We start from the raw sequence: 24,934 nt of genomic DNA on the forward strand, positions 1-24,934 counted from the left end.
CGTATTTTCCCCACATTTCAGGAAAATATATTAGCACAGGTAGCAAGGAACATAATCATTCATGATGATAGATGCTCGCAAGGTATAGATGGCTCAATTTTGAACATTAAAATATTATAAACAAGATTTAAAAATATGATTTATAAATCAAACGCTCGAGTATTTATACCCGAGGAGTTTTCAAATAAATTAATATTATATTCAAACCAAAGTATTCCGCTAAAATAAACTGCAACTCTGATATATTTACAAAACATGTACCAACTCATGGTCACACGCCTAAGCCCTAATCCGGGGTGTGACACATGATCCTTTCTTTACTTGATATTAATTAATTATTAACGCGAAATCACTAAACGTAACTTTCTTTATTTAATATTAAAATATTTATTTAACACACGATAACTTAACGAAATCTTTATTTAATATTATAATTTAACATTATAATATTTTGAATGTTACATAAGACCAAGGTCATTTGGTAATTTCCCTAACATTCCAAAGATTGCTAAACTTTCCTTCCATTCATCGAAGGATTTAGAATATCGTTAGGTAAATGGTTTTAATTAAATTTCATTCCAAATAATAACAAACCAAACATGTTGAAAGCATGAATATGCTTAGTTAATTCTATATATAATAAAAACCGGATTCTTACACACTCACTAAAAATATTGCTCATCAACCCTTCAATTTTGTTCACACACCTACGTTTGAACTCCTCTTTTCTACCACAACTTTTCACCCATCACCTGACACATCTTACTATCTCTATTTTTTCAACCACCTTCATCACTTTTTCACTTAAACTTACAACTTACAAACCACTCTACTTAGCTCCAACACGCCTCATTCAATCAGGTACATATCTTCCTTTGTGACCGTAATTCTCTGTTAGTCAAAGTCATTTGTCGACCACCTTAGGTGTTCGTCAAGTTATAAGATAAAAATTAATCAAATTGTCAAACAACTTTAAAAAAAACACTATTGTCATTCTCATTCAACATGAGTTTCACTAATACATGTTTGGGTGATCAATAATTCCAATGATAGATATCCGATTCAGATTAATGGCGATGGAAATTGAAAATGAATTAAGTAACATAAACCGAAACTAAAATTGATATGAAGAAGATGATCCTGTCGGATCTTACAGACTCGATAGACTAACACCTAAGTGTTCCCGGGACTGAGCCCTCTCTCAATGCCAAGCAAAGAGCCTAACAATTTACTAATATCATTCCTGCCCTCCCTAATGAGTTATTAACCTATTTATAGAAAAGGAAATTACACTTAATACCCTTCTAGAATAGACAAATGATACTTAGAGACTAACTATAGCATGATTCCTATCATGTTTGGGCGATCAATAATTCCAATAGGCGAGGGTCTCTATGGAAGCCACCTCTTTATCCCTTTGGATAGAGGTACGGTGTGCCTACATCCCACCTTCCCCAGACACTACTTATAGCTTCGCTGTTGGTGGGACTACACTGGGTGTAATTGATTGATTGATAGGCAATAGTCAACTCATTTTGTAAATATCACTTACTATTATTAAAAAAAAAATGCTAAGCTGGGATTTTTTTATAACAGATGAAACTTTCGGACTAAACGTATAAATATATTAGACAACACAACATTTTTTATAATATCCATCATCATGATCAAATAGAAAAAACAAAATCAATTAAACCAGTTTCTGGAAGTACCCGTTTATATGACCAACCAGTCTCCGATCAAACACTCTTGCCACAAGTTTGCAATATCATTACGCTCACATCGATTCGATATCACCTGATCTTCAAAGTTCGATTCACTCAGTTTAACATCCACTTCAGCTCAGATTCACCGTTCTCAGAGGTAATAGTCTTCTTTTTACTGCTTAATTCAACCTCTGTTTATGCGTACCTTACCTACATGGATTAATAAATAATATTCACCACACTTCCGGTTGTATTATTTCTGTTAATTTGATCCAGTTGTATGTTACAGTTTTATAAAATTGGATTAATATGATGGCGTATGCTTCTTAGGGCTTGTAGTTGAGATTTATTTAACTCTAATTATTTAACTTTGCAACTTATTATATTATCGCATACATGGAGTTAAGTTTTGTATAAAACAGATATGTCATCTGCTTCTTAGGGATTCTAATTCAGATAATTTTGAAACTGCTCAACCGATAATTATTCATTTATGAAAATACTCCCGATTTCTCCATTGACTTCAAAAATGCCTCTTTGGTCACCGGATTTGTGAGTATATCGGCTACCTGTTCCTTCGATCTGCAATGCTCCATAACAGTTGCCCCATCCTTCACAAAAAATGCAGACTTCACGTACAATTGACAGACGTTCCTGCCCGTTGTGCTGCTATGGGCCTATGGCCACCATTAAACGGCTTGTATCCATCTTAGCAATTGTGGCGTATACTTCTATGTAGTTGACACCGTATACTTGACCGTAGTCTTGCGCCACCAAACGGGCCTTGAATTAGTCAGCTTCACCAAGTTAAATAAGCTTAGTTTTAGTTTTAGTTTTGTATACCTATTTTCCCCCTACACATTTTGCTCCCTTTGGTAGTCCAACCAAATCCCACGTCAGATTTCTTTCTATGGATTTGTTTTTTTTTCATCCATGGCAGTTCTCCATTTGACACTGTTTATTGCTTTGCGGTATGTCGAGGACCATATTGAAGTATTAAACATCTTCTATGGTATTTACCTCATTTTCATATATAGCTTTCATCTCAGTTAAATAGTCTCGTAAGTAAACTGGTGGTCTTCTGTTTCTACCCTCCCTTGCTCCTGAACTACTTGACTTGTTGACACCAATAACAACAGGATCGTTTCGTAATTGCTCACCTTCAGTTTCATCACCATTTTCGTATTCATCTTCCGTATCTGTTTTGTCACCAAAATCTTCAGTATCACCCCACGTTAGTTTTGCTTTAACATCGGCTTCATCAGCTCCGCATTCCTATGCTTTATTTTCTTCAAAGATTACATCTTTGCTTGCTATATCCTTCTTTGTAAGTGGATTAAGCTGCCTGTATTCTTTTGATTCTTCGCTAACCCTAGTCAAGATACAAAGCACATTTTTATCATCCAAGTTAGCGCGCTTTTATTTTTGTATATGAACGTGTGCAAGACATTCCCAAACCCGGAGATGTTCTACTGTTGGTTTGGTACCACTCCAAGCCTCTTCCGGAGTAGCATATTTAAGAGCTTTCGTTCGACACCTATTCAAAACATAGTAAGTCCACACAACTACTTCAGCTCAAAGAGTTTCTAGTACCCCTTTTGCAGCCAAAAGGGTCACCACCATGTTCATCACTGTTCTATTCTTGCACTCGGCAACACCATTCTGTTGTGGGGTGAAACGTGTTGTCAACTGTCTTCGAATACCTTGTTCCTTCCAAAAATGATTAGACAGTTTGGAGGTAAACTCCCCTCCTCAATTGGTCCGAAGGCCTTTAATGACTTTACCGGTCTCAACTTCCACCTTGCTTTTTCAACTCCGACACATAGCAAACATCTTGTATAACATAAGCAGTACTGCCAATGGATAGTTTTACATTTCCTTTACCTCCCACATTCATCCTTGTGCTGTTACCCACTTACCCAGTCTAACTGAGTGAGTAAAGGGCAGATCCAAAGTGATGAATTTTTTGTCACTAGACATGTGGCTTGAGCGTCCTGAGTCTAAGAACCACAAATGACTCCTTTGTGTTTCATCAGACTGTGCCACAAATATCATTTCATCTTCACCGACATCTGCCATCAACATTAAGTCTTCATTTCATTAAAACCTGCAAAGTTTGCCTCCTTCTCTTATGGATATTCATACGAAAAATGTCCAAGTTTATGACACCTGTAACATTCAATAGTTTCTTTGTTGAATGATGATCTTCCTTGGCCTCTACCTCTTCCCCTTGGACTTGACCTTCCTCGACCTCGACCACAATTACTTGAACCATCGTCATGATTCACTTTTAATACCTATGATCTCATGATTTTGTATGAAGTAGATGTCATCTGCTTCTTAGGACTTCTAATTCGGATTATTTGACATTGCAAGTAACTATCTCACACGTCCAGATACGTGTGTTAATAATTTGATATGATTTATTTTTTGCTATAATCTCATTAATTCTATGAATATGATGTTATCTGCTTCCTATGGTTTCTAATTCAGATTATTTGACTTTGCAGTCAACCATCATACAGTTCCAGTTACGTTTTGTGTTGATTTGATTTTGTTACATGCTATAATCTCATGTAATTGTATGAACATGATGTCATCTGCTTATTATTTGAGTATGCAAGTAACCATCGCACACTTCCAGTTGCATTTTGTATTGATTTGATTTAATTATATATTATAATCTCACGAATTCTTATGAATATGATGTTATCTGCTTTCTAGGGCTTCTATTCAGATTATTTGACATTGCAAGTAGCCATCGTACACTTCCAGTTACATTATGATGACATCTGCTTCTTAGGGCTTCTAGTTTGGATTAGTTGACTTTGCAAGTAGCTATTGAGCACTTTCAGTTACATTGTGTTGATTTAAAATAGGTAATATGCTACCTTGTGAAATTATATGAATATGATGGCATCTGCTTCTTAGGGCTTCTAGTTCAGATTATTTAGCTTTGCAAGTGACCATCATGCACTTCGGGTATCATTTTGTGTTGATTTAATTTAATAAGTGCTATAATCTAATGAAGTTGTCTGAATATAATGGCATCTGCTTCGTAGGACTTCTAATATAGATTAAATGACTTTGCAAGTAACCATACAACACTTCCAATTACGTTTTGTTGATTTGGTTTCGTTATATGCTATAATATCATGAAATTGTATGAATATGATGTCATCTTCTATCTAGAGCTTCTAGTTCAGATTACTTAACTTTGCAAGCAGCCATCGCAATGCGTTAATATGATATCATCTCTATCTCCTTCTGGATTTATATACCATATCGTAAATAAAACAGTAATTTAGGGAAATAATCAACATTATCCATTTTAAGGGTTCTTGTCTCTCAACAACTAGACTTCATAGAATAATGTTTTGAGATTTTGAATTTTTCTGATTTATGTACCTTGAATCTTTCTTTTCTTAGCAGGAAGTTGTGTCTTGTGATGTCGAGGCCAGTGCTATTGGTTTCATTGCTATTGCTGATGGTGTTCACTTCTCAGTTTGAGTGGAATCAACCCCTTGTAAATGAGGTTGAAGCTAGGCCAGTGGCTCTTTCAGAAAAGCAGCAATATATGTTAGAAAGGGAAGAAACTGTCAAAGAGAAGGTAAGGTCCTCTTCCTACGTTATGTCTTGGACTCTTGGTTAAGAAAGTGTTTTGCTCTTTGATTTTTCTAGATTAGTGCAGTTTAGGTTTTCATGAATTCATAGCTGTCCATAAATATTATAAAAACTGTTGACGCTGATTGTGAATGTTAATTGTAATGCTCACTTTAGATTTAACCTCACTGCTTCAAGATACATGTGAATATATGAAAATGAAACATAGAACATTAAACGCCAAGTAGTGACTACAAAATGAAATTGTCAAATTGTTGCTCTTTTAATGTACATGCTTCATTGTAATAGCGTGTGATACTGTTTTTCTGCCACTCTGCCACAATTCTAGGTTTTTATGTTGTATTATTTAGATTTTATAGGTAGCTCCAAAATGGTAACTGATGCGTCTATGATAGAGGTTGCTTATGACTACACCAGCTAGTTTAAGATGGACCATACATCATTAATCATGCAATAACAGTTTTATGCAAATGTTTAACAGCTAAAACATTTGCATAAAATTTGATTTGATGCATATCTAGTTTTGGAAATCGACTTGAACTCACCTCTCGTTAGAGGACCTATAACTCAATTCCTTGCTAAAGTCTTGAAACCAAACACCTTACCCTAACTTGTACTAGTCGAATGCATGATATAATAGTATAATACCATAATCAATCTCTAACTAGGTTTTACGAATCCTGACTAGACATTAGGTAAGAACTAGGGGTGTGCGTGAAACCGGAAAAACCAAAAAAAAAACCGAACCGAAACAAAATCAATGGTTTGGTTATATCAGTATATGTTTTTGTATAAACCGAACTTACGGCTCGGTTTAGTTTTGCGTGTAATAAAAATCGAAATAAACGAACCAAATTTATAGATTTACCTTTTTTGTTTTAAGTAATATATAAGAATTTAATAGATATGTAACTTAAATATTTTAGCCCAAATGTATAACAATAAGTTATCAATTAACAAAGTTATTTAGGCCCAAATTTATTATTTTGGCGATCTTCTTTTTCAGCCCAAAATTTTCAAGTTCAAATGGCGAAACCTTTCCTAAATGGATCCCAAACCTAAACCGTGCCCCCCCCCCCCCACCACCACCACCACCACCTCCCTCCCAGCGGTAGTAAGAACCCATAATAATTCCCACCACACACTGAGATGAGACGTAGTATTTCCTATTTGTTTACTCAGTGGAACACAGACTGTTCTGCTTTAGTTTATTTACCACGAAATGGGTCAATATAAAAAAATCATATTTCTTTTAAAATTAATAATATTATGAAATTTGAAGGGGTAGACATGAAGTTTTAAAATATTTTTAAGGTATATATGAAATTAATCCTAATTTTGAGGACAACAAAGATACACATTAAGAAGGAAATATAAAAAGAAGAATGAATCCTTATCAAACAGTATGTTTTAGTAAATCATCTAGAAAAGCAACAATTTCTCTACACTTCATTCACATCTTATATCCAAACAACTTATTAATTATCTTGTGATTGCAGATAATTCTTTCCCAAGAGAAGCAAATTCAGAAACTTAAAACACTTGTGCAGAGTCTTGAACAACAGTTACTGGCATGCAAGGGCAAAGATGACGTTCTGAATGACACTTAGGCTCTTTAACCGAACTACTAGCAGATCTAAATCATAACCAGATCATGGAGTGATCAACACTGCTATCAGTTTGTAAGTAATATTCTGTGTATATTTTCATCACAAATTTCTTGTGATTAATTCCAACTTTAACCTTATGCATAAACAGGTATCAGTGGAGTTAACTTTGAACTATAATAACCATGTACTTTAAAAACAGGTTAGTCATCAACCATAACTCATAAATTGTAATATTAACACTACATTAATATTAATAGTTGCCTGCCTGTTACTCTTGTGTGTACTTAAAGAGTTTTACCTGTACACATTCATGCTTCCATCTATCGTATGAACTTATTTATACATCTATCGCGAACACCTACATATTTACCATTAGTATACCAATGCCATCAAGCCATCCAATGAAAATTTGCCACGTCATCACATTTGGCGGCTTGGCACTGATCTTACGGCGTAGGGTGCAAAATCAATAAGGGTTGGGAAGCATGTCGAGCTATAATTGGTTTTATACCTTTAACAAAGTTAAATTGAATAATTTTAAACATGAAAGATTATTTTCTCATCTTTCCCTAAAACATACAAGGTTGATGAATCTAAGTGATATTGTGATAAAGACTTATTATATTGTTTATACTTTATACTTCAAAAATGATTTTTAGTCCTCCCTCACCACGGTTTGGTCGCCAGTTTCGACTGGTAAGTGGCCGGAAAAAAAACGGTTTCTCGTTTCGACTGGTAAGTGGCCGGAAAAAAACGGTTTCTCGTTTCGACTGGTAAGTGGCCGGAAAAAAACAAACCGGAGCATAAATCAACTAATTTGTGGTGAGGGTGTGCGTGGTGCGGCTCGGTGCACTTTTCGGCTAAAACAAAACCGAAAACCAAAATTTGGTTTTGGAGGTTTTGAAACCGTTCGGTTTCAGTTTTTTCGGTTTCGTTGGTTTCGGTTCGATTTTGGTTTTTGCCATTTGATATTGATAATTTTAGGCTTAAAAACAATTTGGCAAAAAAATAATGAATGTATGTATAAATAATTTTGTTAATTGTAAAATAACACTATTATTCATTTGATTAAAATATTTGAGTTGCATATTTATTAAATTCTTATAAATTACTTAATATAAAATATATAAGAGAACAAAAATTTTGGGATTCGGTTCGGTTCGGCTTTTTCAGTTTTTATCACACGCAAAACCAAAACCAAATCGTTAGTTCGGTTTTTACGAAAACAAAAAACCAAACTATTGGTTTTTGTTTCGGTTCGGTTTTTTTGGTTTGAATATTTTGGTTAAGGATCTGTTCTTTCGATTTCTTGCACACCCTAATTTGTGGTATTTAAATGTAACAACTATATTGTTCTAGGTTTATATCCTAAGTCCTAACAACCTATATATAAATTATCTGATGATATACGGCCAACGATAAAACAAACTAGCAGCATGATGAGGGCCCAATAAACCCAAACCTTTTGTAACTCTGTTTAGTTTGGTTTGATCATAAATTTCAATGGTTTGATTGTCGTAATAAAGATAAAAACCGTTACTAACAATTTGAACTAAAACTGTACACACCGTCAAATCGAACCATATTGGTTATTGACCTTCTCATTAAAAAAGTAAAAGCGCTTTGATGATTTGATCTTCTCATATTGGAAATAGAACTCAGATCAGTTGAATTAGGTGGCCTTCTTTATCAGATAGTAATGCTAATTTTAATAAAGTTAAATTTCCTCTCAATGATAAGGATTTTGCTTTGCAAGAGATGATATGGTTTCCAAAAATATCTATCACCAGTCACCAGTTTTTTACAAGGTTTCATATTGGCTCCCATGGCGAGGTGATAGAAGCCGATTCGAAATGGCTAATCTTCCAAGATAGTGACCCTTTGAGCGGGTTAGACTCCAATGAAATAGAGAGAACAAGACATAATTTACTTCATAATTTTATGCTTAACTAATTTATAAACTTGCAATGCCATTTATAGGCTACATGAAAGAAATGGTAAAACCAACATGTGCATGAACTAAACCACTAACTTAAGATAACTTCCCACTAACATAAAACAAATAAACTAGTAAAGATATTGAAGTAAACTAATTAGTTGCATGGAAGACTAGAATGTGGGCACGTATCACGAGGCCAAGATAGTTAGAAGGAAAGTGACCTCTTTGGTGACGTAAAAATCTTTGCCACGTTATTAGTGGTATCCCCGTCGACTCCAACCCCAATAGATCTACTTTCGTCAAGTTTGACTTATAAACCTGAGATTAAAAGCACACGTGAGAAAATTTTGAGTTGACTAGTGTCCGATAATATTTAAGTCATCATCATAAAAGAGATGAGAGAGTGCTAGTCTATTGTTCGACTTGATGACATGAAAAATCAATCCATTAACCTCGTAAGATGTTAGAGCATTCACAACCCATTCTATACCATATATCCATATATATTATATAATTATACTAAAAATCACTGTATTTTCTCTCTCATGTTTAATTAAATAATACATTTTATACCTTTATATTATCTTTTCTCTCTCTTTCACTCACAACCACTTTTAGAAAATATTAAAATATTATAAGGTATGATCAGTGAATCCCCAAATTTAACTTTCCAATATAACATTTTCTCACTCCTCTACTCACAACCACTCATACCAATACCATATAATTTACAAAAGTCTCTCACACAAATATTTAAAACACCGAAATATAAGTAACCACCTAAGATATTTATAAAACATAATTAAAAATATTGTAAATATAAATTGAGGCTTTTATTATACAATGTGGCATTAAAAAACTTGTGTTGGAAAATGCAACATATTAATTGTTTGGTAAGGTTGCTTGCTCTTAAGCATCATCTATTTAAGATTATTTATTGGTGTTTTAATTATCATTTATTATATTACCTATGAAGACAATGTATAACAAAATTAGGTCAAAAGGTTAGGATCACATTATTGGTGAGTTGATAAATAAAAATAATAAATAAATAATGGGAGTTTAAAACAATTGTGTTAAATGATTTGCTACGTGGGTTGGCGGGTAAAACACAAGAATAAAATAAGACCCATACATGATACAAATTTTAACACGTTAAAATGAGCATAGCATGTTTAACTCAATTTGTTTACACACTAATACTTTAAAATTATATAATAATATACAACCTGAAATATAAAAGTATATGAAAATAGTTGTATTTAAACAATAAAAATTGATGCTTTTCTATTTTATCTTTTAAACTTTGACATAAAATATCTATTTTGTTTAATATGACCGATTAAATTTTACGGAAATAAACAAATTAATTTGTGAACCGTCATGCTCACTTAAATATAAAACGTGTAGCTGAATGTATTTGTTGGTTCAGTCTGAATGGTGGTGGCAGGATGTGGTGATGCCAGTGGTGGTGGTGTTGGTGATGGTATGGTGGTGGTGAATGATGGAAATGAAATGAAAAAACAAATAAAAACATGGGACATGTTCCTTGTGAAAGAAAAAAAGAATGAAGAAATGATTTTGGGGTGTTTAGAATGAATGAGATTCCTTTAGAAATAAGTGGATTTTATTTCCTTGACCAACCAAACACATTTTTTTTATTATCTCATTATGGTTCATTATATTCCGTCTATAGTTGTAATTTTGCATACAAAACACTATCTTAAATATTTTTTCTAATCCAGTTTGATCAACTCATTGTGTGGTAGAAGATACTCAATCCAACTATAATTATGCATATGATTTCATAAAAATGAACACTCGTTTTGAGTTGAGCATGAAACTTATGCTGAAGATATTAAAAATTTTATATCATTATCGGGTATTCAAATACTTTTAGAAGGATTAAAAGGTGTTACATAATAAACTTTAATACACTTGTATGTGCAATATTAGAAATGTGTGAGTGCATGCGTTCATTTCTGCACGTGAAATTCGATCAAGGAAGTCGTAACAAATATTTCAAAGACGAAAGTTTTTCTCAGTAACCCAGTCTAATGGGTCCCAAAACTGGATATATTTGTTTTCAATAAGGAGTTGTTTTAATGATTTCTAGTAACATACTCTACCTTTGATCTTGGTTACACTTTTTGATGACTAAGTTTTAAATACATGCTGAATGATTCAAAGACTCTCTCTTAATTATTATCAATCTCCTAAATGGTTACCTTTGATCTTGGTTACCTTTGATCTTATTAATTCAGTATTAGATTATTAAATAGCTCCTAAATGTGTCCAAATGGATGAGTCAATGTACTATTTTAATATGGATCAACGTAAGGTCACGGTTAAGTTTTTTTGGCCATTTATATGTTGTATATTTCCTTTGTTAACTTTATTGTTAATTTAATAGTGTTACTTTTAAATATAGTAACTTACGATGCGTTAACCAGTAGAAAGTATCTCTAACACATTTAATATGTTTCATATTAACCCAACTGAAGAAACACTAACCGGACCCTGGGCAGATTACGGATAACCTGGGGGTTAGATAGATGTTTCCCACGAGGGGTTAGACCCGGTAAAGATGGTTCTTCTGATAACCTGCAAAACAGACACCGTGAGCTTGTCACTGAGAAGGGGGGGGGGGGTTCCTCCTTGTGACCACCCTCCGGCGTGAGAATCAGACTAGATTGCTCTTTAAATATAAATGTATATTAAGAGATTGCTAGAGCAGATATCAGGTATATTATGATGATAATATGATAAGATATGATAGTAATGTGATGGTCATACCATTTGTGGTATTTATAGCCGAAGGTAGGTTTCCAAGGAGGTGTGGCCTGCTGAATAGTATTCCTGTTCAACCAATAGTGGCCTACGCACGTGCCCTGCTGGTAGTTGGTGGGTAGGCAGCGGCTGATAGTGACCAGGCCTGCTGTGTACTATTCCTTTTCCACCAACTGCCGGCTATGCATGTGGTATGACAGGAGTTGGTGAGTAGGCAGCGGCTAATAGTGACATACAGTACAGGAGCATGCTGCTCGCCATACTGTTGTCAATAAGCTGTCGTATCTTTAGTCAGATCTTTTGCCCATACCTCGTCAGGTACAGTACAGAAGATCTTCCCGTATCGTACGGACTGGCTTATTTGGGCGGGAGTATTCCCCCTCCCGCCCTTGTGCGGGATTGTTCCCGGCTTTGCTCATTCCTTCAGGTGACACTGAGTGATTGAGAGCTAAGTGCCTTGTGCGTGTAGCCTTGCTGCGCGGGTGGCCTTCCCTGATGGCTTGTATCCGCAACTGCGGGAACAGGCAGAGTCCTTCACCATTGGGAGGCATTTCCTGCGGGAACAGCTTGCGTACTGCGCGTAAGGACGTCACGTCTCTGAGCATGGTTGGTCCTGCGGATCCAGTTGGTTTCTGCGCAGACGTCCCTTTTCAAGGTGAGTCTTGCGGGTCCAACTGGGCTCTGCTGGGACCTACCTCTTCAAGTCCCCCCAGTCCAATGTTCTTCTCATGAGTGTTTAATAAAGTGAGGTGAACTTTTGGACTTAAGCAAAGGGTTTTGAAAAGGGTTTTTTAAGGTTTTCCATTGGGATTCTTCCCGCGGAAGTCCTTGTCACTTGCAGAAATTCCCGAGTTTCCTGCTTGATCTTTGGGTATGATGCGGGTAGGTCTGTAACCTCCTCGCAAGTCAGGAGCGTTGAGTCCCACTTATGTGGATTCTTCATGGGGTTTTGGTAGTTTTGAACATAGTGATCAATTATGTTAAAACCACCAATTCCATCTTGGAGCTTCCAACAATGTAGTTCTCGACGTTCCCCGCTATGCGGGGATGTTATTTCCGTTTCCGCAAGCATTGCCCAGAAGATCCTTCTTGGTTTCAATTCCCAGCGGAGCGCTAGGTATGTGAAGGGTTTTGCCTTGACACTCTACCCGCGCTCGTCTTACGGTTACTTTACTTCCAAGGTATTCCTGGCGTCAATTCCCTGCGGGTGCTAGGTATGTGAAGGGTTTTGCCTTAACACTGTACCCGCACCCGTCTTATAGTTACTTGGTTGCCGAGGTATTCTTGGCTTCAATTCCCTGCGGGTGCTAGGTATGTGAAGGGTTTTGCCTTAACACTGTACCCGCATCCGTCTTACGGTTACTTGGTTGCCAAGTTATTCTTGGCTTCAATTCCCTGCGGGTGCTAGGTATGTGAAGGGTTTTGCCTTAACACTGTACCCGCATCCGTCTTACGGTTACTTGGTTGCCAAGTTATTCTTGGCTTCAATTCCCTGCGGGTGCTAGGTATGTGAAGGGTTTTGCCTTAACACTGTACCCGCATCCGTCTTACGGTTACTTGGTTGCCAAGTTATTCTTGGCTTCAATTCCCTGCGGGTGCTAGGTATGTGAAGGGTTTTGCCTTAACACTGTACCCGCATCCGTCTTACGGTTACTTGGTTGCCAAGGTAAGGGGTATTTTCCCGCTTACTTTTTAATCTTTTTGAATTTTGAAATTCGAAGAGTTGGTGAAAGGATAAGAACAGTCCAAACGTCTGAAACGTCGTGCGACGGTTTCTTCTGACTGTGTCAGGCCGTGCAGGAAGTTATGGTGACGTGACAGTACATGGTCATTCCAGACGCTTTTTCAGGCGCGTGGGCGCGATTTTTCGGGCGTGTGGCCGCGAAATTAATGGTACGCGTCCTTTCAACAGCTGTTGCCAGCTTGCTTTTCGCCACGTGTCATAGTTTCACTGCACCTTCGATTTCTCTCTCCTCCGCATTAAATTCATCGCATTAATTGCGATTAGTATATAAAGGGGGAGAGGGTTCTTTGTAATCCACACTTTCACTCTTCTCTTCATCTTCAAAACGATTTCCGGCGAATACTCATCTTTTAAGTCGAGCATTCCCTTGAAATCGTTTTCTTCTTTCTGCAAGATGTCTTCACGTGATCTCGAATCTACAGCCGATGACAAGAGTACTGCTGGCGAGTGCCAGTGTGCTCTGCCTGTCGATCTGTATCAGTACGTCGTCAGGAAGTTCATGCTCGAGTCTCTCGAGCCTGAGTTTCCTGAACCCCATCAGACGGTGTACGATGCCCCCAGAGGCAAGATCGGGGTTTATGCTGCATTCTTTGTCTATGGGAATCTTAGGTTACCATTGACAAAGTTTGTTTACCGTGTCCTTGAGAGGCACGGTGTGCACCTGACTGAGGTGCACCCGATGGCGATTGCCAAGGTTCGCCACTTCGAGTGGGTGTGCCGGATTCTGGGCATTGAGCCCTATGTTGACCGCCTGATGACCTTCTACACTTGGAGGTGCATCCAGGGGTGGTATACGTTGATAACCCGGATTAATGGTTTGAAGATTTGCGCAACCGAGCGCAGTCTTCACTCGTGGAAGCGGGAGTTCTTCTACATTTCGGCTCGCGCCGTCCCCCTTGCCATGAAATTCAAGAATGGGCAAGCACTTCCCAGCCTTCACGCCTCCAACTACCAGGAGGCGGAATGGTTTTCGAAGATATCCCGAGTCCAATCTCCGGTTTACCGGTTTGCGGAGTCCGGGATGGTGATGCTCGAGATGAGCCGGGTGTGGAAGGATGCGGATGCGCGAAAGATCCCAATCGTCCTTGAATACGGTTCGAAATCTGTTCCTTACGGTATGCTTTGTTTCTTTTTGTTGATTTAGAATTTCTTCTAACTTTCCTGTTTATTTCAGAGGGGAACGACTTGCAGTCGCTCATGTACCCGCGGGAGGCTGACGGCCCCGCTCGGATGGGTACTCGTGCTCTAGACGAGAACGAGTTGCCCATCCTAGAACAAACGGCGGATCGGTTCGTGGAGGTCTATCCGCTAGGCCACGAGATCCTTAGCGCCAGGCGGCCAGGTAAGGCGCTATTCGACCCTCGACCCCTCAATGTTGAAACCTCTGCTGGAATTCCTCTAATCGTATGTTCTGATGAGGAATCCGCAGATGGTCCTCCGTTGGTGCGGGAAGAAGAAGGCTGCCGGCGGGAAGGGGAAGGAGAAGGTGGCCTCCACTGCCGATCCGGCGCCTCGGTCTGATTCGGAGACCGAGAGCGAAGAGGTGGCGGGGAATCCCGGTGGTGATAAGACCGCCGCTCCGGAGGCTGCGACGATTGTCACCTCCGGAGAGCCAAGGATGACAACGGTGAGCGGCGCAAATAGGCCGGCTCCATCGGGTTCGTCCCCCGCCTCTCCGTACCTTTAGGCTCAAGAAAACCCGTAAGTACAAACTTCCTTTATCTTTAACTTCATAGTTTTCCATCAATGCTTATCTTCTTTGCGCAGGCGTGGATGTTGACGCATTCCAGGGTGGAGCGCAGAGGAGTACCTCCCCGCCAATGACGGTAGGCCCGGTCAGCCTTCCTGAGGCGACGACCCAGGCAGCTGCGCCTGCGCCTGCTTCCACTGGTTCAGTTGCTCACCTCCGTTGAGCCGACTGTTCCAGTTGTGATGACGTCACCGCCGGCTGTGAGTGCTATTTTTACCGCATCTTTCACCGAGCCGGCGGTTACTTTTGCTGCGGATTCCGCGGCGGCGACCGCGGCGGCTTCTACCATGCCTCCGTCATCGGCTACGACGGCCGATCCTTCAGGTACGCATGGGGCTTCTCGCCAATCTCTGCCTCCTTCCCATCTGCCTGACCTTTTGGTGGATTTCCCTTGGGTTCAGGTGATGGGTTTGGCGGCTATCGGCCTGTTATTGACCCTACATGTGCGTAGGGTTCTTTTGGCCCATTTTATATATTTTTTTATCATCTTTTCCTAACTGCTTTATGTTTTTTGCAGTGTCGGATTCCAATGAAGTGTATGTTCCACGATGGAACATTCGCCGAGGAACAACTCTTCGCACCCCTGTGGAGTGCGTGGAGTGGGCTCGTCACGCTGCTCCTAGTGGTGCGTTGGGGGAAGCCATGGCTAGCTACCAGGAAGGTAGGCTAAGCAATGAGCTTCGGGTTCTCCTGGCCCGGATGCTGCCACGCGCGTCGAGCTGCTTTGTCGTGAAAACGACAAGTTAAAAGCAGCTCGCCTTCAGGAAGTAGCTCAGGCGCGGGCTGTCCGGGAGGAGAATAGGAGGCTCTCCGCCGCGGCGGCGGAGAAGGAGAAGGCGTTCAAGGCCCTTGAAGTTGAGGTTCAGGCCCGTCTCGAGGCTCGCTCCAAGGCTGCCCAAGCTGTTAATGAACAGCTTCGGCTGGCTAAGGAAACTGCTAGGAACGCAACTGAAAGGGCCACCAAGGCTGAAGCTATTGCTGAGCCTCTACACCTGGAGAATGAAGAGCTTAAAGCCAAATTAGAGGCTCTCCAGCAGGCTCATGATGCCTTGGCGATGGAGGACGCGAAGAAGCTCCAAGAAATCCTGGACCAGAGGGGCGTGCTTGACCACACTGAGCGGAAGCTAAAGGGCGTCGAAGAGGCTACTGCAAAGGAAGTGTTGCTTGCCAACCTTAATAAAAGTGAAGCCGAACGCGCCTGTACCCAAGCTCAAGCCGCCCTCCAAGAAGCTCTGGTTGCCAAGGAATGGCTTCTTCGAGAAGCGTTGTCTCAGGTAAGCTTTTCATGTCTTTACGCTTTTCTTTGTAAATAGAAAAGGTTCTGATACTTGTATATTTTCTTTTGTAGGTTGTGCATCGGGTCTTCTCAGAGACGTCTTATGATGATGCTATGAGCGCAGCCCTCAACGCTTCTCACGAGGATGGGGAAAAGGCCGGCTTCCTGCTTGGTCTAGGGTTCGTTGAGAAAGGCATCCCGCCTTCCAACTTCCCTTTGTACAATGTTGATACTGAAGCTGTTTACGACCAAGCAGTGAACCAGTATGCCGCCTTCCCGCATCCGGTGGTGGAGAAGGTGAACCAAGTTGCTGCTGCTGATGATGGGCTAGCTATCCTTAAAGCTTTCCTTGAACTGCCACGATCTACTGATGGTGCTGGTCCAAGTGGAAGTGGCCCTGAAGCTTGATCCTGAAGATCCCTTCCCACTGCTAGGATAGATTTAGCTTGTATAGATTTATTTTCTTGTAGGCGGGTAGTTACCCGACCATTCTTGTAATGAATATTATGAAATATAAATCTTTGTGCGGGTAAGACCGCTACTTTCTCTGGATTCCTTGCTTTATAAACGTTATATGACTTGCATACTTTAGTTTAAATTAGCAATTTTCCAAGTGTAGAATAAGTTAACCTTTGAACGTGGTAGATAATAGGTTGAAGTTTTGCTTCCTCTTTCGTGATTGTGCGGGTATGACCGTCACTTGCACTTAGTAGGATGGCTAAACTTTACCTATATCTGACCTGCGTGTAGGTTTTCCTCATCCTTTTTTGAAATTTCTAAGTGTTTAGGATAAGTTAACCTTTGAACGTGGTAGATAATAGGTTGAAGTTTTGCTTCCTCTTTCGTGATTGTGCGGGTAGGACCGTCACTTGCACTTAGTAGGATGGCTAAACTTTACCTATATCTGACCTGCGTGTAGGTTTTCTTCATCCTTTTGTTAGAAATTTTCTTGAATAAGTTAACCGTTCGACGCGCGGTTGTCAATAGGTTAGTGTTCAGTTTCCTCTATCATGATTCATGCGGATAGACCGTCACTTTCATTTAGTGGGATGACTGAACTTTTCCCCTTCAACTGACATGCGTGAAGGTTTGCCGTTTTTTGGGTTTATGCGGGTTTTGCCGCCTTCCCCAACCAACGACTTTCCACTTAATTATGCGGTGAAAACCGGCATATTAGTGTTGAATAAATTAACCGTTCGACTCGCGGTTGTTAATAGGTTAGTGTTCAGTTTCCTCTATCATGATTCATGCGGATAGACCAGCACTTTCATTTAATGGGATGACTGAACTTTTCCCCTTCAACTGACCTGCGTGAAGGTTTGCCGTTTTTTGGGTTTATGCGGGTTTTGCCGCCTTCCCCATGCAACGACTTTTCACGTAATTATGCGGTGAAAACCGGCATATCCGTGTTGAATAAATTAACCGTTCGACGCGCGGTTGTTAATGGGTTAGTGTTCAGTTTCCTCTATCATGATTCATGCGGATAGACCGGCACTTTCATTTAGTGGGATGACTGAACTTTTCCCCTTCAACTGACCTGCGTGAAGGTTTGCCGTTTTTTGGGTTTATGCGGGTTTTGCCGCCTTCCCCACGCAACGACTTTCACACTTATGTATGCGGTGAAGACCGTCATCAGTGTTGATAGTTCATAAAGTATAAATGTAAAATCATCAGCGCCGATGTTCTAAGGAGAATCATTTCCATTAGAAGTGGCTCTTGGCCTTTTCTTTACAAATTTGGAATTGATCTACATGCAAACTGTGTAATTGAGCTCCCTTCCATGTTGTTGGGATGGGAGTGCCATCGAGCCGATACGCACCTGGTTCGGGATCTCGTTCTTTACGCAGCATGTAGTCTCCACATTGAAGCTGGAATTTTTATTCGTGTTTTCCCCAGCTGGGGTTCTACACGCATCAGCCTGCTCAGCGTTCATTGCGCCACGAGGTGCGCGAGCGTCCCATCTCTAACAAATGCTTCGAACATGTCCTTTACGTCTATGCATTCTTCAGTGTTGTGGCCTTTTGTCCTGTGAAAGTCACAGTATTTGCTCCGATCAGCATTGGGACGATGTCGGATCATTGGAGGCTTTGGCCATGGGAGCTCCTCAGTGGCGAATATCTCGGTGATGCTTTTGGTGAGCGGCGTCCATCTGGAGTTCTGGTTCGACTGTACGTTACCCCTTCCGCCTAACCGATGTTGCAAGCCGGATGAGGTGTCAAAGTTTACCCTTGACTGCCAAATGCCTAGCTTCCGCTTTTTGTTTAATCGGGCGGTAAGGACGTTGTCTTCTCTTGTTTTCTAGGTGTAGAGGTTTGTGCTCTGTGGGAGATCTCTACCCAGTTGTTTCTCCGTTTCCGCAAAGCGTTTAGCTGCTGTCATGATGGCATCCCATGTGGATGGCATGCCATCTTTACCCGTTAAGGTGCGGATAAGCTCTGGGTCGTTCGCGCCCTGAATAAAAGCAGCGCGAACAAGATCTTCGCTAATGTTACCCAGACTTAGCTTCTTCGAGTTGAAGCGAGTGATGAAGTCTAGCAAAGATTCATCTTCCTCTCAAATGCATTTGAGGATTGTCCATTGCTCCTCGGTATACTTTCTTTGCTGGCTGAAGTGTTGGCTAAACTTCTGTTGGAAGTCTGCCCAGTCGTAGATGTGGTTGACCGGTAGACGATCGAACCACGCTCTAGCAGCCCCCACAAGCGTCATTTGGAACATGTAACACCACGTAGGTTCCGTCCAACTACTGACGGTTGCCCCCGCTATGAATCTGTTCAAATGATCATCTGGGTCAGATATACCATCATATGTGCCTATGCTGGACATTTGTTTGGCACTTTTTGGGGCAATTGCTTCCGCAATGTCCCTTGCAAATTTGGACGTTCCCGCATTTGCAACGTTTGGTCTGTGTTTTGGAGAAGTCACGTGGACTTCCACCTGTGTTTTTGGTTTGAAGGCTTCTCCAAAATGCCTTCTCGGTTGGGAGTCCGTTTCCTTACGCTTCCCTTTTGCCCTATGGCGAGGGTTCGCGTCGGTGTCGGATTCCTCCGAGTCATCGTCCAAGTATTCTTCGAATTCATCAGCCTGTTGGACGGAACGCAAGCGTTCGTCCAACTCAGCTTGGAATTCCTTTTGACGTGCCTCCGCCCATGCCTTAACTTCATGGAGTGTTTGGCGGGGGAGTCTTGTTCGTTTCTCTAACTGGGTATCGGTGATTCCCAGTGAGCGATTATTTACTGCACTTGCCCCAGCTTGGGTAACTGGGGTAGTGTTCATAAAATTTACTTCACTTGCCCCGGCTTGGGTAACCGGGGTAGTGTTTGTAAAGACTGTGTAGCCGGTATTCCCCCCAGTAGCTGGGGTTGTGGTTACCGGAGTTTCTTTAACCATCTTTCCAGAAGTTTGAAAAAACTGGAGAAAAACGAAGTTCTAGCTTTTATGCACGGATGGCGCCAATGAAGAAACACTAACCGGACCCCGGGCAGATTACGGATAACCTGGGGGTTAGATAGATGTTTCCCACGAGGGGTTAGACCCGGTAAAGATGGTTCTTCTGATAACCTGCAAAACAGACACCGTGAGCTTGTCACTGAGAAGGGGGGGTTCCTCCTTGTGACCACCCTCCGGCGTGAGAATCAGACTAGATTGCTCTTTAAATATAAATGTATATTAAGAGATTGCTAGAGCAGATATCAGGTATATTATGATGATAATATGATAAGATATGATAGTAATGTGATGGTCATACCATTTGTGGTATTTATAGCCGAAGGTAGGTTTCCAAGGAGGTGTGGTCTGCTGAATAGTATTCCTGTTCAACCAATAGTGGCCTACGCACGTGCCCTGCTGGTAGTTGGTGGGTAGGCAGCGGCTGATAGTGATCAGGCCTGCTGTGTACTATTCCTTTTCCACCAACTGCCGGCTATGCACGTGGTATGACAGGAGTTGGTGAGTAGGCAGCGGCTAATAGTGACATACAGTACAGGAGCATGCTGCTCGCCATACTGTTGTCAATAAGCTGTCGTATCTTTAGTCAGATCTTTTGCCCATACCTCGTCAGGTACAGTACAGAAGATCTTCCCGTATCGTACGGACTGGCTTATTTGGGCGGGAGTATTCCCCCTCCCGCCCTTGTGCGGGATTGTTCCCGGCTTTGCTCATTCCTTCAGGTGACACTGAGTGATTGAGAGCTAAGTGCCTTGTGCGTGTAGCCTTGCTGCGCGGGTGGCCTTCCCTGATGGCTTGTATCCGCAACTGCGGGAACAGGCAGAGTCCTTCACCATTGGGAGGCATTTCCTGCGGGAACAGCTTGCGTACTGCGCGTAAGGACGTCACGTCTCTGAGCATGGTTGGTCCTGCGGATCCAGTTGGTTTCTGCGCAGACGTCCCTTTTCAAGGTGAGTCTTGCGGGTCCAACTGGGCTCTGCTGGGACCTACCTCTTCAATTCAGACGCCCCAATTAACACAAAACGAATGTTTTTAATAGAAGGGTCGATAACTTTTAGCATCTTTGTTGATATCTTAAAAGAAATTAAAGACTATAGTACATAATAAGTGTAATGGGTAGGAGGCACTTGAATGAATTCATAATGGCTAAGCCAGTAAGGGATTTAATTCTTGAGGGGGGTCCTTTTGATGGAGTTTGGTTGGCACTTAAAATTGAATCTCTTATGGTGTGTTTAAATGCATTTAAATCTTCAATGTGTGTGGAGGTTGAGAGATTAACTTTAAGTTACATGAATGAAGTCCCATATGAATTCCTTGTATGAGAATGGTTCTTTCCACCTTGTTTTGCCATTTGTACCCTTTTTACAACTTCATATCCATAGTTTATGAAGGAAAAAAAGGTTTGGAAAATCATGTGTTAATCCTTTCTAACATATTCGGCAAGTAGGTGGTCGGCTTCAAACCACTAAACCTTTTTATCGAAACCAAATTGTTAGGTTGAGACAAAGACTGGATAAATGCATGATGGGTAAGACTTTAAAATATCGATATAGCTATGAAAGGATAGATCATTTGATTGTCACACGTTCAGCGATAGTTATTACAAATAACATAGAATGATCGGCTAGGGTTGTGTTGGTTCTTAATTGGGAATAATCAAGATTACATCTAGGTATGGTTTATGGTGTCCTATTTACATATGGATTGTAATATATGTGTTGTGTATCTGATTTTAAGTTACAATATAGTAACACCATACATGGCAATGCAAATCAACTAAGCTCATGTCAAAACAACCTTGTATAGTAAATGTTAGCTTATTGATAATTTATAGTTTGATAATGGCTTAAACTAAGGTAAAACTACCTAAATCATAAAAAGTTGTGTCCAAGGCATTGAGATTACAGTACTACACAGTTTTAAACATGGTTTTAAACGAAACCATATATAATTTAGATGTCCTTGCCTCAAAAGCGTATAGGCGGCATCCTTTCAACAAACGTCCCATTGCCGCAAGGTGCTTGCGGGCATTTTTAAGGATGCATACTATCAGGATTTGCAAACACACTATCCGAGCAAAAACACATAAACATTAATAACAAACATGGGGGTTTAGGGTTTAGCATGGTTTGCTCTAGACTGACCTACATCCAGTGACCACTAGTATTCTTTATTGGGTGAACGATTACAAATAAATAAAATGAAATAGAAGACGATTTGTACCTTAACAAACAAGAAAACTAAAACCGGACACATAAAAGTCGTACTAAGCCCAACAAATACCTGGTGAAGGATGTCCACAAGTGGGGTCAGGTGGGCATAGTTTCTGTAAAGGGAAACATATCACACATACGGTCTTGTAGGTTACACTCCACATAAATACGAACAGATAAACACTCAAAAAGAAATAAGATATATAAAAATAGATAAATATTCAGAATTATTTTGAGTTGTATGAAATGTTTAAAAAAATAAGTCAAATGCCATACTGATCAGGCTATGTTTGGGATTTCTTAGTTACACCTCCTTTTGACTTGTATAAGTTGTTTTGATAAGTTACTTCCTCCTAACTTATCAAAAACTTCTTTTTTCTTAAAAAAAAAAAACTAAAAAAGTCACATTACCCAAACACCTTTTTAACTTATATAAGTTAATAAGTTATAAGAAGGTAAATATAAAGAATCCCAAAAAACCCCCTTAATAGACTTTATTATACAAATATTTATTAATTGTTAATACCAAATCTTTTTAACATATTAATGAAATTAGGTTTAGTATTGATAACAATTAGGTTGACGTTTTGTTATATACCAGCTTCAACTGCCATACTTAATTTTATTTTATTTTTTTTGAAATTTCTTCAATATATATTAATATGCATATTTCAATTGTATAAACTTAAATTCAACTTTGCTTGCGTTGGATTAAAAGGAATCTTGATATTTCTAAGCATAAGTGCTTTGGTCCATGAACGATGAGGAGAAATGAGCCATCTCGGCTTATGCTCATGGGAGTACCACGCCGGCTTAGCGTGATAGATCTATGAGCAGAGCGCTCCCGAATTTTATTTTATTCTTCAATTGATAGAGCCATTTAACCTTTTCACAATGGTTACAACTTACAAGTACAAAGAAATAATGTTTCTAAAACTCACTTGAAATTCCATAAAAACTTTTATTTGTTTTACACAAAATTAAATATATATATATATATATATGTATATATTCTCACTCTATTTAGGGTCTAGTTGGCTAGCCTTGTTCCTTGTTGTTTATGTATATATTTTTGTTTGATGCTGCTTTTTGATTCTTATGCCCTATTTTTAGTAGGTTACAGATTTCTTGCTTTTTTGGTAGTTTGCTATCTATGTATTGCTAAGTGTCTTTGCTTGTAGGATGTATGTTTACTCTGATTACCTGTATGTAGCTTTATGAGCCGGGGGTCTCTCTGGAAGCAGCTTCTCTATTCTCACGGATAGAGGAAAGACTTGCCTACATCTCACCCTTCACTGACCCTACCATAGCGTGCTATGCGGTGGGATATAAAGGGCTTGATTGATTGATTGATATATATATTCTCACTAATCGATTCATTATCATCATCCTCCGAGACTAATAAAGTTTTCATCGCAAAATCGTAGTCGCATCCCAATTTTCAATACAACAAGCTGAAAGTTCACATCCAAGAACAAAATGAGCTTGTTTAGACCGGGACTTTGAAGTTGCTAATGATCATCTAGTACATGACTATTTTCTGATGACTATATAGTATATACTGACAAAAGGTTTGGGTGTTGATTTCAAATGAGCCTACAACTATTCCTACTAATAATTACGATTTGGAGAGAGATTTGAAGGTTCCAACAAAAGAGTGATGCTAAAGTTAGGTGGTGTTTACCATTTACAAAAGTGCACATCCAATATTCGTCAAATGACAACTCCAATATCCCGTGGTATTTATACTTGAAACTGTCTGAAAACTATACATGCAAGTCTTTACAATTATGATGTAATTGATCTCTATGCCAAGAAATATTTACAAAATTGACGTGGAGTGATATTCAACACCTATATATGAGGTGTATGAAGCAAAACATTGTTTTCTTAGTATGCTTGATAGATGGTAGAGTATTCGTTAATCAACCAAAAAGTTAACGGTTTGATCATCGCTACAAATACACCACAGCTTTGACCATATTATATAAGATATAACATGTTGGATATAAAAAGAAAACCATACGTTGAATAAATGGATCTTGCTATCACGTCAAAGTAAGGTGGAACCTTCTATAAAACAAATATAAATATATAAAGATTTTAAGAGTTATAATCAAAGAAGCAAGTTTCCATTTGAGTAAACAATGTTTCATCATAAGGTTGACATTTAGAAAAACCGTTTGTTATGATTGTTGAAATTTCAATGCGGGACGCGATCTAACGCTCACCAACACACCAATAAAAATTATTTTTTAATTGGTTGTTGGAGACCTCAAAAGGCTTACGATTTGCATACAACCCTCTCACTCGACTTTAAATCTTAGAACAATGGTGTTCTCCCATATTATTGACATATACTTGTTGGAATCAAACTGAGACTCCCTAGGAGGTTCCCACAAAATTTCTACCACGTGCATGGTTCGAATCCTGATACATTCCTTTTGCCTCACGCTTAACCCAACTAGCATTTGCCAACTGAGGCAAGAAAGGTGTATACATATTGATATTTTCCGATTCAGTTTGTTCTTTGCTCTTTAATTTACTTGTCTGTATATTTGAACCTTGCTTTTTGTTGAGCTTCTTGTGCCTTGTAAGTTGCGTTTTTTTTTTTAATGATATCGGCTTTTCAAAAAAATATATTATATGTAGATATAGAATGCGATTAACTAGCCTTTCTAGCGCCAGTAGAGTTGGTGATCCATTTGCAAAGACGAAGTCTTTAAAACACTAAGTAGTAGAGAGGTCTTGCATTTAAGTATCCCATATGACAGAAATTCAACATTTTTTTAAAAAAAATTGACCTTTCTAGAAGAAAAAAAATCCTTGACATTGTTT

General features: G+C 39.5%; 1 long non-coding RNA gene across 2 annotated transcripts; it reads left to right on the forward strand.

The window, feature by feature from the left end:
- The first annotated feature begins 1,707 nt into the window (after positions 1 to 1,707).
- LOC143555602 (uncharacterized) lies at positions 1,708 to 6,968 on the forward strand. 2 transcript variants are annotated; one of them, XR_013139230.1, is made up of 3 exons: positions 1,708 to 1,863; positions 5,136 to 5,316; positions 6,830 to 6,968. It is a non-coding gene; the product is annotated as an uncharacterized LOC143555602 (long non-coding RNA). The 2 variants fall into 2 exon arrangements; XR_013139229.1 differs by having other exon boundaries at positions 1,737 to 1,863; positions 5,139 to 5,316; positions 6,830 to 6,963.
- Positions 6,969 to 24,934: the final 17,966 nt, after the last annotated feature.

Source organism: Bidens hawaiensis, unplaced genomic scaffold (assembly GCF_021521415.1).
Source record: "Bidens hawaiensis isolate Kalapana, Puna unplaced genomic scaffold, B.hawaiensis_p1.1 tig00018175_1, whole genome shotgun sequence".
NCBI lineage: Eukaryota > Viridiplantae > Streptophyta > Magnoliopsida > Asterales > Asteraceae > Bidens > Bidens hawaiensis.